Source organism: Macaca nemestrina, chromosome 8 (assembly GCF_043159975.1).
Source record: "Macaca nemestrina isolate mMacNem1 chromosome 8, mMacNem.hap1, whole genome shotgun sequence".
Lineage (NCBI taxonomy): Eukaryota > Metazoa > Chordata > Mammalia > Primates > Cercopithecidae > Macaca > Macaca nemestrina.
This window is the reverse complement of record NC_092132.1, coordinates 7,558,398-7,572,882: the sequence shown is the minus strand read 5'-3', so window position 1 is coordinate 7,572,882 and position 14,485 is coordinate 7,558,398. Positions and strand designations below refer to the sequence as shown.

At 38.0% G+C, this 14,485-nt stretch overlaps 1 long non-coding RNA gene across 2 annotated transcripts in view; it reads left to right on the top strand.

The window, feature by feature from the left end:
• The window catches only part of LOC139355741 (uncharacterized), a 79,738-nt gene extending 78,203 nt beyond the window's left edge, over positions 1-1,535 (top strand). For both annotated transcript variants that reach the window (XR_011606688.1, XR_011606687.1), the window contains one exon: positions 225-1,535. This is a non-coding gene — a long non-coding RNA (uncharacterized lncRNA). The remainder of the gene's footprint in view (positions 1-224) is intronic.
• Positions 1,536-14,485: the final 12,950 nt, after the last annotated feature.

The following is a 14,485-nucleotide window of genomic DNA, read 5'->3' as shown; positions in this document are numbered from 1 at the left end:
TGGATGGATGGATGGATGGATGGATGGATGGATGGATGGATGGACGTCTTGCATTGATCTAGAAAGCTAGCTGCTCTTAAAAATATAAAGCCTTTATTCAATCAAATTTTACTGTATGCTTATATTTAGGCCAGTGTGGGTGTTTGAGGTCATGAACTGCTGCTAGGATACTTTTCTTCACCAAGGACTAAGTCTCTTCTATCTTGTGCCTTCTCCAATTTTAGATTCCCAGAATTGTCTCCATTCAACCTCTGGATAGAAAAAGAGAGATCAATGTGAGAGGTCACTATAGGGCAGACCTGGAAATGCATCCCGACTGCTCACCTTCCTCTAGACATGCCTGTCACATGACCCACCACAGGGCCCTACCTAACTGCATGTGGGGCTGGGAGATGTAGTCAAGCTCTGTATCTGGAAGGTAAAGAGAAGAGTTGGGTCAAAAATCTGACCATCTTTGACATACAAATTTTAATTTCAGGGTGTGAAACCCTGTCCTGCACCTTGATGTTTTTCTACTATTTCAAATCTACAGTTCATCAATCTCCTGTGAACTCATGGTGTGAGCTAAAACTATTAGTCAATTATTTAGACATCTTTCCTACATATTTTCCAACATTGATCTTATTTTAAAATGTGTGTGCATAAGGGAGTGATTAAGTATCAAAAGTCGATGTGGAAGAATGAATACTTTACTTTCTATTTATCCTTTAAGTTATGTGCTTCAAAGCACATAGTAAATGAGGAGAATTCCACAGCTCCCAACTTTGATTTGGGGAATTCACTGGCTGCCTGTTATGTAAGTCCCTAAGTGCAAAGTTCTCCCACATGCAAACATTTCTGATAATAACTGGAGATAATATCCTATGAGAAAAACCTTGACATCTGAGGAGGCAGTGGACAAGTGATTCTTTTTTTGTTGTTGTTTTGGCAAGGACGACAACTCTGAGCACTATAATTACAATTGAGACTTCTCCTGAACAAAATCCACAAGCAATGAGAGTAATGAAAAGACACCAGGGAAGGAAAGATAATGAAAGAGCCCACACACAAAGCTCAGAGAATGTCCTTGGCAAAAGAATGTGAGTAGGAGATTAAGAAGTACTTGAGAACAAAATAAAAAGGTAATACAATTAATTCTATGCTGGGGCAGCTGTTTTTGCTATTAAGAAAATTGAAGAAGATGTACTCAGCCCTTGGAATAGCACTTCAAATGTATGCGGAGAAGGACCCTGAGGGAGCTGAAGGCTCCATGAACTCAATTTTCAATACATGAGTGAGCACATGAATGAAGAAAGAGTCAGGGATGAGGGAGGCATGCTGTGCCAGCTAGTTCCTCAGGGTCCTTTAATGTTTCAGGACATTCTGGAATACGGTCAACATAGTGGTGAGAACAGGGTGTAGACCCTGTAAGTATGGGAGGATCAAAGGATCAATAGCCTCAAAAAGGCCCCCTCAGTGAAGTCATATAGCAATGTTCTATTTTCACCTGGAGTGGTGTTAAGCCCAAGACTGGGATAAGGGTGATGGCACTAAAGCAGGACCTAGAATATGGTTACCAGATGAAATAAAGGACACAATTTAAATGGGAATTTCAGAAAAACAATATTTTTTACTGTCTCCAACATTTTATGGAGCATCCTAATACTAAAAAAAAATCTATGTATGCATATGTGTGTGTGTGTGTGTGTGGATGTGTGTGTGTATATACACACATATCTACACTTTACAAATATAAAGTATACATATACTTTATATATATACACACATATATACACTTTACAAATATATATATTTTACACAATAAATACAAAGTATGTACATATACATATGTACATGTACATATTTGTATATGTACATACTTTGTATTTATTGTGTATGCTTTGTATTTATTGTGTATGTGCACTTGGATTTTTCTAAAAGCATACGGTCATATGCATTCACAAAAAGAGAGTCTGAAATTGGAATTTATGTTTAAAAGGCAAGCAAAGTGTAAAAGTTTGGAAGATTTACATCCTGACCATATGGTAGGATGTATACTTATGTGTATACATATATACATATATACTTTGTATTTATATGTATTTATTCTTATTTATACACATTTTCAATTTGGGGGGCAGCTGGTATTTATATTTGCTAAATCACTAAACTAGAAGATCTAAAGATTAGACCATGTCTTTGAAAAGACCTTTGAGTTTATAGCCAAAGCTCAGTATCAACATTTCTTCATAGGCTCTTAGACCTGAGAAATAAGAGGTGTCTCGTGACTTACACTCAGGCACACAAAGTCACCTGAAGCATGTGTAGTTGTTCAGGTCAAGGACTTTGCTCCATAATGCAGCATCCTCCCTTTTTGGAGCTTTGAGCTGTGAGCATAGCTGGCACTGCAGGAGTTACTAGGTGATAGGATTTGGCTCTGTGTCTCCACCCAAATCTCCTCTCAAATTGTAATCCCCATGTATTGGAGGAGAGGCCTGGTGGGAGATGATTGGATCATGGGGGTGGATTTCTACCTTGCTCTTCTTGTGATAGCAGGTGAATTTTCACAAGAGCTGATGGTTTTAAAGTCTGGAACTACCCCACCCCATCCCCACCTCTCTCTCTCTCCTTTCTCTCTCTCTCCCTCTCTCCTGCTGCCATGTGAAGAAAATCCTTGCTTCCCCCTTTGCTTTCTGCCATAATTGCAAGTTTCCTGAGACCTCTCCAGCCATATGGACCCATGAATCAATAAAACCTTTTTTCTTCATAAAATACCCAGTTTCAGGTGCTTCTGTATAATAGTGTGAAGACAGACCAATATAGAAAATTGGTACCAGGAGTTGAGACACTGCTATAAAGATATCCTGAAAATGTGGAAATAACTTTGGAACTGAATGATTTCCAGAGGTTGAAACAGTTTGGAGGGCTCAGAAGAAGACAAGAAGATGTGGGAAAGTTTGGGACTCTTTATAGACTTGTTTAATGGTTTTGACCAAAACGCTGATAGTGATATGGACAATGAAGGGTCCAGGCTGAGGTGATTTCAGATGGAGATGAGGAACTTATTGGGAACTGGAGAAAAGGTCACTCTTGCTATGCCTTAGCAAGGAGAGTGGTGGCATGTTGCCCCTGCCCTAAAGATCTTTGGAACTTTAAACTTGAGAGAGATGATTTAAGGAACATGGCAAAATAAATTTCTAAGCAGAACAGCATTCAGGAAGTGACTTGGATTTTTCTAAAAGCATACAGTCATATGCATTCACAAAAAGATAGTCTGAAATTGGAATCTATGTTTCAAAGGCAAGCAAAGTGTAAAAGTTTGGAAAATTTACATCCTGACCATATGGTAGAAAAGAAGAACCCATTTCCTTGGGAAAAATTCAAGCTGCCTGCTGCAGAAATTTGCATAAGTAAAGAGAAACTGAATGTTAATAGCCAAGACAATGGGGAAAATGTCTTCAGAGCATTTCAGAGATCTACATGGCAGCCTCTCCCATCATAGGCCCAGAGATCTAGGAGGGAAAAATGGTTTCATGGGCTGGGCCCAGTGCCCTGCTGCTCTCTGTAGCTTTGGGACATGGCACCCTGCCTCCCAGAGGCTGCAACTCCAGCCAGGGGCCAAGGAACAGTTTGGGCTATTGCTTTAGTGGAGGCTTCCACTGCCAAGGCATGGGGCTTGCACCCTCTGAAGCAGTGCTCCTTTCAACAGCACGTGGTATTACGCTTGCAGGTGTGCAGAAGACAAGAGTTGAGCTTTGGGAGCATCCATCTAGATTTTAGAGAATGTATGGAAATGCCTGGATGTCCAGGCAGAAGTCTGCTACAGGGATAGAGCCCTTGTGGGTAACCTCTACTATGGCAGTGCAGAAGAGAAATATGGGGTTGGAGCCCCCACACAGAGTCCCCACTGGGGCACTGCCTAATGGAGCTGCAAGAAAAGAGCCACCATCCTCCAGATCCCATTAAAGTAAATCCACTGACAGCTTGCACCACACACCTGGAAAGGCTACAGACACTTAATGACAGCCCATGAAAGCAGCCAAAGGGGGCTGTACCCTGTAAAGCCATGGCAACAGAGCTGCCCAAGGCCTTGGGAGTCCACCTTTTGCATCATCTTGCCTTGGATGTGAGACATATAGTCAAAGAAGATTATTTCAGAGCTTTAAGATTTAATGACTCTCCCACTGGGTTTCGGATTTGCATGGGGTCTGTGGCCACTTTGTTTTTGCCAATTTCTCCCATTTGGAACAGGAACATTTACCCAATGCCTGTATCCCCACTGTATCTTGGGAGTAACTAACATTTTTTTATTTTACAGGCTCATGGGCAGAAGAGCTCAGATGTCTTGGCTCAGATGAGATTTTGGAATTGGACTTTTGAGTTAATACTGGAATGAGTTAAGACTTTGAGGGACTTTTGGGAAGGGTTGATTGGTTTTGAAATGTGAAAAGGGCATGAGATCTGGGAGAGACCAAGGGCAGAATGGTATAGTTTGGCTCTGCATCCCTACCCAAAACTCATCTTGAATTGAAATCCCCACAAGTTGGAGGAGGAGCCTGGTGAGAGATGTCTGGATCATGGGAGCAGATTTCTCACTAGCTGTTCTTGTTATAGTGACAAGAACTGATGGTTTTAAAGTGGACACTTTCCCCCTCACTCTGTCTCTCTCTCCTGCTGCCATGTGAAGAAGGTCCTTGCTTCCCCTTCTGTCAGGATTGTAAGTATCCTGTCACCTCCACAGCCATGCAGAACTGTGAGTCAATTAAACCTTTTTTCCCCTCATAAATTACCCAGTCTCAAGTAGTTTTTTTTTATAGCAGTATAAAAACACACTCATACACTGGGCATGGTTGCAGCCCTTTCCAACCAGTAAAACACTATAAAATCTCCTGAGAGGAGTAACCAAGGAGTAAAAAGGCAAATAATCATAAAAGAAGGAACCAATTTTATTTGGTATTGTACTGTTTGTTGTTTCTCAAATGAAGTAAAAGTTACCCTTGAAATTAAAAGTATCTCTCTTATAAAACTACCTTGCTAGCTTTATAGTGTTCGTGACCCAGTGGAGCTCCAGGCACATCTGTGGAAGGTAATTCTTCACAGACACTGTAGGATTTCATTGCCGCTTTTGGGTTGTGACTCAGCTCCTTTGGTAAATATAGCCCATTACAGACTTTCTCCAAGAGCCGAATTATAGTAATTCAATTTTTAAACCCACAAAACATTTTGTTGCAGTAATTAACCCAAAGGCTTTAAATTGTATCATTTCTTGATGGATCACTTATATTTCTATTTTCTTGATTTCTTACTGGATTTTAAAAATAGTCCCCTCTGGTCTTTCACGTGATCTTATTTAAGCCCCTTTCCCCTAGTGAGACTTTCTTTACAATAAAGTTACTGGGTAAAATTCATTAATTAATTGACAGAAGATATTGAACTCCTGGGTGTTTGAACAGATATACAACAGTGGAGTTGAAGAGAAAAAATTGGAGGGAGAATTAGTTCTTCTTTGTTTGCAGAGATACAGTAGGACAACTCCATAGCTCGCCTCTGTTGGTCATGAAACTAATCACGAAGAGGATAATGAGAACTAGAGTCTAAAGGGAGAGATCTGGAGACAGATGAGAGAGTAGGGCTTCTCATCCAATTAGCTGTGGTCAGATTAAAAGCGGTACAAAGACAAACTAACACTACAAACACCTTGACATCATTTAGATATAGTTCCAACAATGTATCTATATACTGTACAAAAAGCAAAATCTATTCACATTTCTACATATTGATTTACATATTGTGGCAGCTGCTATTAATGGCCAACAAAAATCCCTTCAGCAAATATCACTCCACAACCTTTGATTGTGTCCTAATATAACCACTTCCAACGTTCTACCTGCATGCTTTCTCTTACCCTGAAGCAAGCAGTCAGGACATGCTAGGGAGTAAAACTCCTGAGACAGTCGTCAGCTGGTACTAACAAGTTAAGACAATTTTGAAGTATCTTTTATAAGGTTTCCCACAGGTTCCAACAGGAATGGGTGTCTGTTCCCTACAGCAAAAGTCTGCTCAAGATAGTGCCTGCATGGGCTTTCTCCTCTACTTAGTATCAGTTTGATACTAAGTTTGATGGAGGTTTCTTTATAGGTGACAAAACATTTTTATCTTGCTGGCTTTAGAATTCTCTGTTTGTGAGTTTAGACACTTTGAATATAATGCACCATATAGAAAACCTTTTTGCATTATATCTCATTGCTAGTATCAGAGGATCCTTTAATATTTAAATTTCTTGCTAGACTTGGGAAGTTTTCATTTATCGTTTCATTAATTTTTTTATTCTTTCATTATTCCTTTGGCCTCTGAGACCCCAATCAATTGAGTAATTATTCACTCTATGGTGTCCCATATGTCACACCTGCTTTGTTCATTTTTTAAAAATACTTTTTCTCTATATTATTATCTGGCTGGTTTATTTAAAAAGACCTGTCTTGAAGTTCTCAGATTCTTTCTTCTCTTTAGTCTAGTGTATTGTTGAATCTTTAGAATGCATTTTATAGTTTATTCAATGAATTCTTTTGTTCTATAAATTCAGTTTGGTTCTTTTCTTATGATAGCTATCACTTTGGTGATTTTTTTCATTCACATTTGGAATTATTTTTTCTATTTGTTGTGTTTTTCAGAATTCTGTTGTATTTCTCTGAGCTTATTTAGAATCAAACATTTGAATCATTTTTCTAGAATTTTGTAATTATTTCTATTAAAATCTGTTGCTGGAGAAATATTGTGTTCCTTTGGAGGTGTCATATTTCCTGGCTTTTCCATGTTTCTTGTTTCCTTAGTTGATATCTGCACATCTGGTATAACAGTTACTTCTTCAAGTTTTTAGAATTTGTTTTTGTGGGGGAGGACATTTTCCTGAGGATGTATCTATTATGATTTTGGGCAGGGCGATTTGGCTTTGATTCTGAGTGTGTGCAAGAGCGTAGTCTCTGTATGATTTCTTCACCTGTAGACATTTGTGGTATTTGCTATTTCCTTAGTGGCTTAGGATACAGTTACTAGTGGAAGTTGTGGTAAAGTTGAGTGGAGGTTAACATGCCAGGTAGACCAGACTTTGATCTCTAGTGGTGGCTGTAGTGAGCTGAACATGCCTATCTTTAGGCCTTAGGGTGGTGTATGCTGGCACCTGTCTTAGTAGGTACAGTCAGGATGATTCTTGACCCTCCAGGTGACTTACTTAGATGCTGGTAGTAGCATCAGTGAGCTTGGTGGGTAGATGGGCTCTCAGGCTCTGAGAAGCTGGCAATGGCAATGGCAAGATGACCTTCTGGTTCTTAAGTGGTATGCACTGGTGTTGGCAATGGCTGTGATGGACTGCATGGACCAGTCTCTAGTTCCACATGTGGCATAAGCAGATAGGCGCCAGCTGAGATGGTAGTGGCTGGGTGGTCAGGCCCAACATCAGGCCACTTGGTAGAGTGTTTAGAAGCCAACACTGGTGGACAGGACTGTGTGATCCCTTGGTTCCTGGACTGTGTGCTTTGGTCTGGGGGTTAGGGATAAAGGCAGGCCGGAAGATCTTGTCCTCGGGCCCCCTGATGATGTGCAACTGCCAGCAAGCGCAGGGTAATCCCCAGGCTACCTGTGGAATTCTTGGGTTGGGGGCTTCAGTGGCCATACTGCTGTCCTGCAACTGTAAAGAGCAGAGGTACTGGCCAGCAGAGGATGCACACACCACTCACGCCTCAGCTTTGGTAGGTGGCACATTTTGTGCCTGATATAGTAGCTGGTGCCTTGGAAATGTCTTAGCTCTGAAAGTTGTAGCACACGATCATTCATATCTCGGCCCTGAAGGTAAGAGTCCATGCTTCTCTTGTGCCTCAACCTCAGAGTCAGTGGGCTCCAGGAAATTACACATCTGTTGGGGTGGGGCTTTAAAATGGTGCTTTGCTGCGGCTGCTTATGTCTCAGGGAGTGTGTGGGGCCCGCAAATCCTGTCTCTTGGAGTAGTCCCCTCACACAATTGTTTGGAAATTCCCTGTTAGGGAGCTTCCCAATATTTGGGAAATACTCACACTTAATTTAATTATTTTAGGGCCAGTGAGGGTCAAAGAGAGCTCCTGTTGCTAGAATTTCAGCTGTCCATGGTGAGAATGTGGACCACTGGGGTCTCTCACTCACTTTTTCCTTGTATTAGGGAGTCTCTTGAGGCTTCCAGCCAATCCCAGAAGAGCAGGCAGCCTCTCTTCCTTCTCCTTATTTGCCTTGGGTATTGCCTTCGACTTTATGTTAAATTTCAGTGTTCTCTCTTAGATGATCTATCCGAAGTGGAATTATCTACCTTCTATTTTGGTTCCTTTTAGTGCACAAGGTTTTCATCACCCAAATAGTCTTACTCACAACCTCCTTAGACGTGTTAATTAATTATAGCATCATCTACCCCTTTCCTATTGTGGAAACTGTAATGTCATCTGTCTTGTTTGGTTAAGGCTCTCATGTGAGGAAATCAGCATTCCCTATCAGCTGTTTTCTTCAATCCAATCCCTAGGATTTTGCAGACAGAAGGTAAATTTAATATACCCTGCTGTATTACATGTTGAGGTTTTGGCTTCAGCTTTAGTAAGCACTTCTACGCTGCTGAGCTGGATGGAGTCACACTTTAGCCCCCTAGTGAATGAAAACTGTGAAATCCTATTTCCCAAGCCTCCTTGTCTACATTCTACCTATTTTCTTCGTGGTGCTTTCAGGAAAAAGGCAAAAATTACCTCTTTCCAAACCAGAGAGAGTCTCAGGTCCATCTGGCTGCAGTTGTCCTACAAAAAAAAAAAAAAAATCAAATCTGTTCAGAAGTAAGTGATTACCATGACAGAGAGCCACATGATAAAGCAACATTTTTACACACACACACACACACACACATATACATATATATACACACACATAGTTTTACTTCTGAAATATATTACGGAGTATGAACCAACTGGGCATGTCAACTACTTCACTATAATCTTTGGGAGTAACAGAATTTCTGCTCCTTAACCTTGGAAGAAAGAGAGAATGGGGAGGGTAAAGCAGTTCCTTGTCTTTCCCGGAGATTGACGTGGTAATGATTTCTTTTTGTTTTAATCTCACCATTACAGTCAAAGTCACCAAAATATGAATGTCAAAACATTGTCTTAAAAGACAGTGAGTAAATTTTATTCATCGCCCTTTCACATAGGAAGGTATTAGAGAAAAGAGGAATGAGTAAATATTGCTTAAATAACTGTGCTCAGTTCTACTTGCCACTGGACATCTGGACCATCTCCAGAGGAAGTCAAGCAGCTACTAAATGACATAGAAACAGAGCCAGATGATAGACCTAAGGATATTTGCTTGGGAAAGACAAGGCGCAGGGGAGACACAAGAGCTCTCATCAGATATTTTAAAGACTGTTGTGTATAAAAAGAATTAGCCTGATCTTGAGAACAAGAGTCAATACGAGACAGTCAATATAAGAGCTAATATGAGAGAAGGCAGATTATAACATTATTTATAACTTCAGCAAATAATTATGTTTAACTGTCACATAGGCATGCATGCATGAAGTTGTCAATATTAATAAGATGAGATATTTGCCATTATAGACCCTTTAACATAAAGTTGAAGACAGACAAATAAATCAGTCAAAAAAATTAATAATTAAAAAGTATAGAATCTTTGAAGTTTATTCCAGACTATTATGAAGTTGGTGAAATGCAAACACATATATCTTTCATTTATTCCAAGCACACACTCTTGAGTATCTTGATATACTGAAACCCTTTTACTGAGTAATGCCCAGTACTATTCCTATGATGATATAAAGATATAACTTTATACTCCTTGCCTTTAAAGATGAACACAGCCAGGAAGGTAAGACATACGTGCATTAAATGGGAAGTCCATATGCAAGTGATATATTTATCAGAAATCTATTTAGGATTACATATAAAATGTTTGTGGTCCTAAGTGTCCAAAAAAACGAGAGACTCACTATGGTCAAAAAATTCAGAGATGCTTCATGGAGGAGCTAGGAGTCAGACTTGACCTCAAGGTAGAGTGAGATTTATTAGATGGAGAGAAGAGAGAAGCTGCTGTAGCTAGCAGAATCCCAACAGGACCATAATGTAACATGAAACAATCCGTGGTTCGAGGCAATAATCAGACACAATGAATTCTGCCCCTGGAAGAATTGGCATACCGGGCCATTAAAGCCTATTGACTACTTAGCAAAGTTTCTGTGCCCACTTTGTGAAGTCTCAAGCAACATAGAATGGTGGTTAAGATTGTTATGAATACAGAAGGGAGAGTAAGCACACGAGCCACCATCCACAGTAAAACATGTGTGTGTGAGTGTGTGTGTGTGCAGCTGTATATAATTTTGTAAATGCATATGCACATATGTGTACCTATGCCTAATAAAATAAAAAATACAAATATATATGATATATACATGATTTACCTATATTTATATATGGAATTATTATATGCTGATATAACACTCTTATTATAGTTCTAGCTATAGGTTATAAGAAGTTGTTGTTCATCTTGATGTAATTAAGAGAACTGAAATTGCTAAAGAAAAGAATTTTGGAGAGGAATATTGGCTGTCCCCCATTGCATTGTATACTGGGAAGGTGTTCCGTCACAACAGACGCCAGATTATGTCTGCTTCTTGAGTAAATGATAATTTTGTTATCTTTTTGCTTATTTCTATTTTCTATCATTCTACAATAAACATTGTCATTAATGAAATAAATAAGAAAATATGTATTTTTAAGCAATACATTGCGTAATGTTGTACAGTGTGTAAAAAATTTCAACGCATACTCATTTATTTAACTTGTACAACATTCACAGCATTTGTCCAAGGGGAAATTCGGTATTGGTTATCTCGTTGATCTGCCATGGCCACAGACCTAGTAGGCATCAGACTAAAAAGCAACTACCTACAGCCTGTAAAAGAATCTGGCCCACCTCAATTGTGCCATTTTCAATGAACAGAGAATCAGTTCTGCCAGCCAGACCGTTAGAGTGGAGTGGGGTGGATTTTCCTCTCCGGGTGACTCCACAGCTGCCCTTGCTGTGACAATCTGATAACCTTCTTTCTCTTCAAGTGCAGAGAATAGCAGAAACATGCAGGATCAGATACGAGAAAATGGATTTTGACAAGGCATTTTCAGGTTTTCAAAAGGCAGGTCTTCATTCTGGCCTGATGTTTCATCTGGATTTGTAATCTCCCCATTATGAGAAAATCAAAAGAGGTCATTTGGAGAGGTTTTATCTTCTTCTTCTGTAAAGTCCTTATGAAACATTTATGAGTTTTCTGACCATATCAAACCAAGCTTTTTTTGCCATTCTTCCTTCCCAAGCTATGCCCTTCAGAGGTTCCTGGCTTATTCCAGGAGATAGTGAATATGACCTACACTGTCTTTTGAGATTAACTCATTAATGACGACGGTTTCCCCTTCTGCAAATCTCTCAATCTCTACTACTCCTAACTTTCTGAAATAACTAGTGCTGAATTTATCAAGTGCAGCTGCTTAATTTTGGAGGTTAATTCTCTACAGCATTTATTTACTTTGCAATTAACCCTAAATATGAGATAGCATGCAAACACTGAAATAAAAATTGGATTTTTTATTAGATTAAAATTAGATTTTCTCTCTCTTACTAGTTGTATGTTCTTGGGAATGATTCAACCTTTCTTAGTCTCAGTTTCTTCATCTGCATACTCTAGGTAGAATTAAAGCTCACAGACTTCTGCTGTAGGAAAGAAAATTTCTGCCAGTATTTATTAATATGTATGAGCTACTTAGATATGAAAAAAATCAATATCAGTAACTTAATTTTTGAAATATTTATTAACTACCACATGCCAGAGCCTTTGCATCTGTAGTTTGATCATTCCATAGATGAATATGGTTACAGATACTTAAGATCTCTGAAAGAAAACACAAGAACAAACTATTAAATTCAAATAAGTCAGAAAGTCAGAAGTATAAACACCAGTAGAAAACTCTTGATAAATCAGTATAATAAGAAAAATAATTTTAAAATTAATTGAGCATCTACTATGCACAAAAATTTAAAATATTTTTTCAATTCTTTCTTATAATCATTCAGTTTGGCAGATTGCATTATTTTAATTTTGCTAATGGAAAAAATAAGTGATGCTTGGGAATATTAACCTGTCCAAGGTGTAGGAATAGATTTTAGTAAGTTATATCCAACTCCAAACATATTTTTTCTATTTTTTCCTACCACACTATATTCTTTATTTTGTTCATCTGTTGTATGTAATATGATACCATAAAAAAATCTTTCTTTCTCTTTCTCAAATACACACACAATACATATATTTTATATATTTTATATACACACAATATCCTATAATATGTTATATTAATAAAGGCTCTATGTGTATATACACACATACTTATATTAAGATATAATTAATATAATCAATATAAATAAAATATACATAAAAGACATAAGATTCACAAAATAAAACTGAAAACAAATTGTGCTCAATTAAATTTAAATTCAACTCCATAATAAATTAATTTTTTTTTTGAGACAGAGTCTAGCTCTGTCTCCCAGACTGATAAATTAAATTAATTCTTAATGTACTACAATAGCTTCCTTCAAAATTAAACTTTCAATTTCAAAACACTGTGTATTTTGCTTAACAGTTTTCTGTTTTGTCTGTGTGTGTGTTAACTGTTCACATTCATATTAAAGTTTGAGATTCCCATGGAAAACAAAAAGTGGAAAGCTTTATGCTTCCTGTTTTCATTAGAAGAGAAATGTATAAAATTGAAACTATTTAAGTTTTGAACAATGTATTGACTGTAAACAATCATGAAGACTTAATGTAAGAACTGTAAGAAAACAGTAATTTAATAGTGCTAAGTTTTGAAGTACTAATTAAATCTTAGCTAAACCCTGTTGTAAAGAAGCTTCTGTAGTAAGTGTCTTTTCACAAACTTTTCATTTCCAAGTCTCCAGATTCCAGAAGTCTATATCTTCTCCTTTTAAACCTAGACGGACTCTCATGACTGACTTGGCCAAAACAGTATGAAAGACATCCAACTCTAAGTCAAAATACGCTGTGCGCTTCTCCCTAGGTATTTTTCTTCGGGCAGAGGGTGCCAGAGAAGATGGGAGAGTAACTGACTCCTAAAACACTAGCCACCATGTTGTGAGAAATCTCCAGATGTCTTTAGAGGAGCTAACATGGAAAAGAAACAATACACAAGCCACATTCTCAGCTGGGCTTCTGGGCAATAACCAGCACCAACTTGCTCAGCCTTGCGAGGTCATCATCTTGAAAGTGGATCCTTCACCCTCCAGTTAAGCGTCCAGGCTGATGCTGTGTGGAGGAGAGACAAGTTTTCCCCATCACACCTCACCTAAATTGCAGATGGATTTATAGGCAAGCTAAGTAGCCATTGGTGCTTTAAGCCACTAAATTTTGAGATGGATTGTTATATTATAGTAGACGACTTATTCACTTCCTAAGAGAAATGCTCTACAGAGACAAAAAGTCTACAAAGTCTACAGCGACTATAGTATGATCAATTTTCTTTTATTTACTAATTTTTATATTAACGGTATTTTCTAAACTGAGGTTTTCAAAACAGGGATTAAGTGTGTTCTTGTTTCACCCCCTGGTTACAGCACTGTACTTTGAAAATTTTGTTCAGTACATATGTCCAAAGGCTGACATATGTTCACCCTTGCCAAATTATGTAATGCGAAACATGAGTTCAGAAAAAAGATGATGAGTTCTTAAGGAACAAAGGTTCAGTTCTCTACTAGATTTAGGAAAGACATGGAGCATCAAAACACTTATTTTATATAGGTAATCTATGAGAAGTCTTACAGGACAGGACTTTTATATTTTGTTTAATACTTAATCAAATATTTTGATCAACAAATTTTACTTTTATTACTCACTTTTACAAATGATATTATTATATAATTGCTTTACAACAAACTACACATATTTGAGTTTTGCAATTTGGTAAGTTTTATTATATTCATGCACCTGTGTGACTACAATCTCCATCAGTATAATGAACGTATCTGTCACCCCAAAGCTTTCTCCTGTATAATCAACCCCTTTCGTAATTAAAATTCCCCTCTCCCACCTGTTACCAGCCCCTATCTAGGCAACCATTGCTCTGCTTCTTTCACTATTGTAAAAATGAAACCAACTGATTCGCGAGTCTCCGGGCATGATGCACTGAGAAGGATGTAACATTATCTCTGTTGTATTATTGACAAAAATATTTAACTGAATATAATTATAAGAAAAAATTAGATAAAATTTAGAAGATGGGTAGTTCTAGAAGACAGATGTCCTAGACTTTTTAAAAATAGTAATATAATGAAAGACCAAAAAAGATGAGAACACTATTTGAAAACTATTTTAAAGAAGATTAAAGTTATATGGTAACCAGCTACCATACAGGATAGTTGTTTGAAT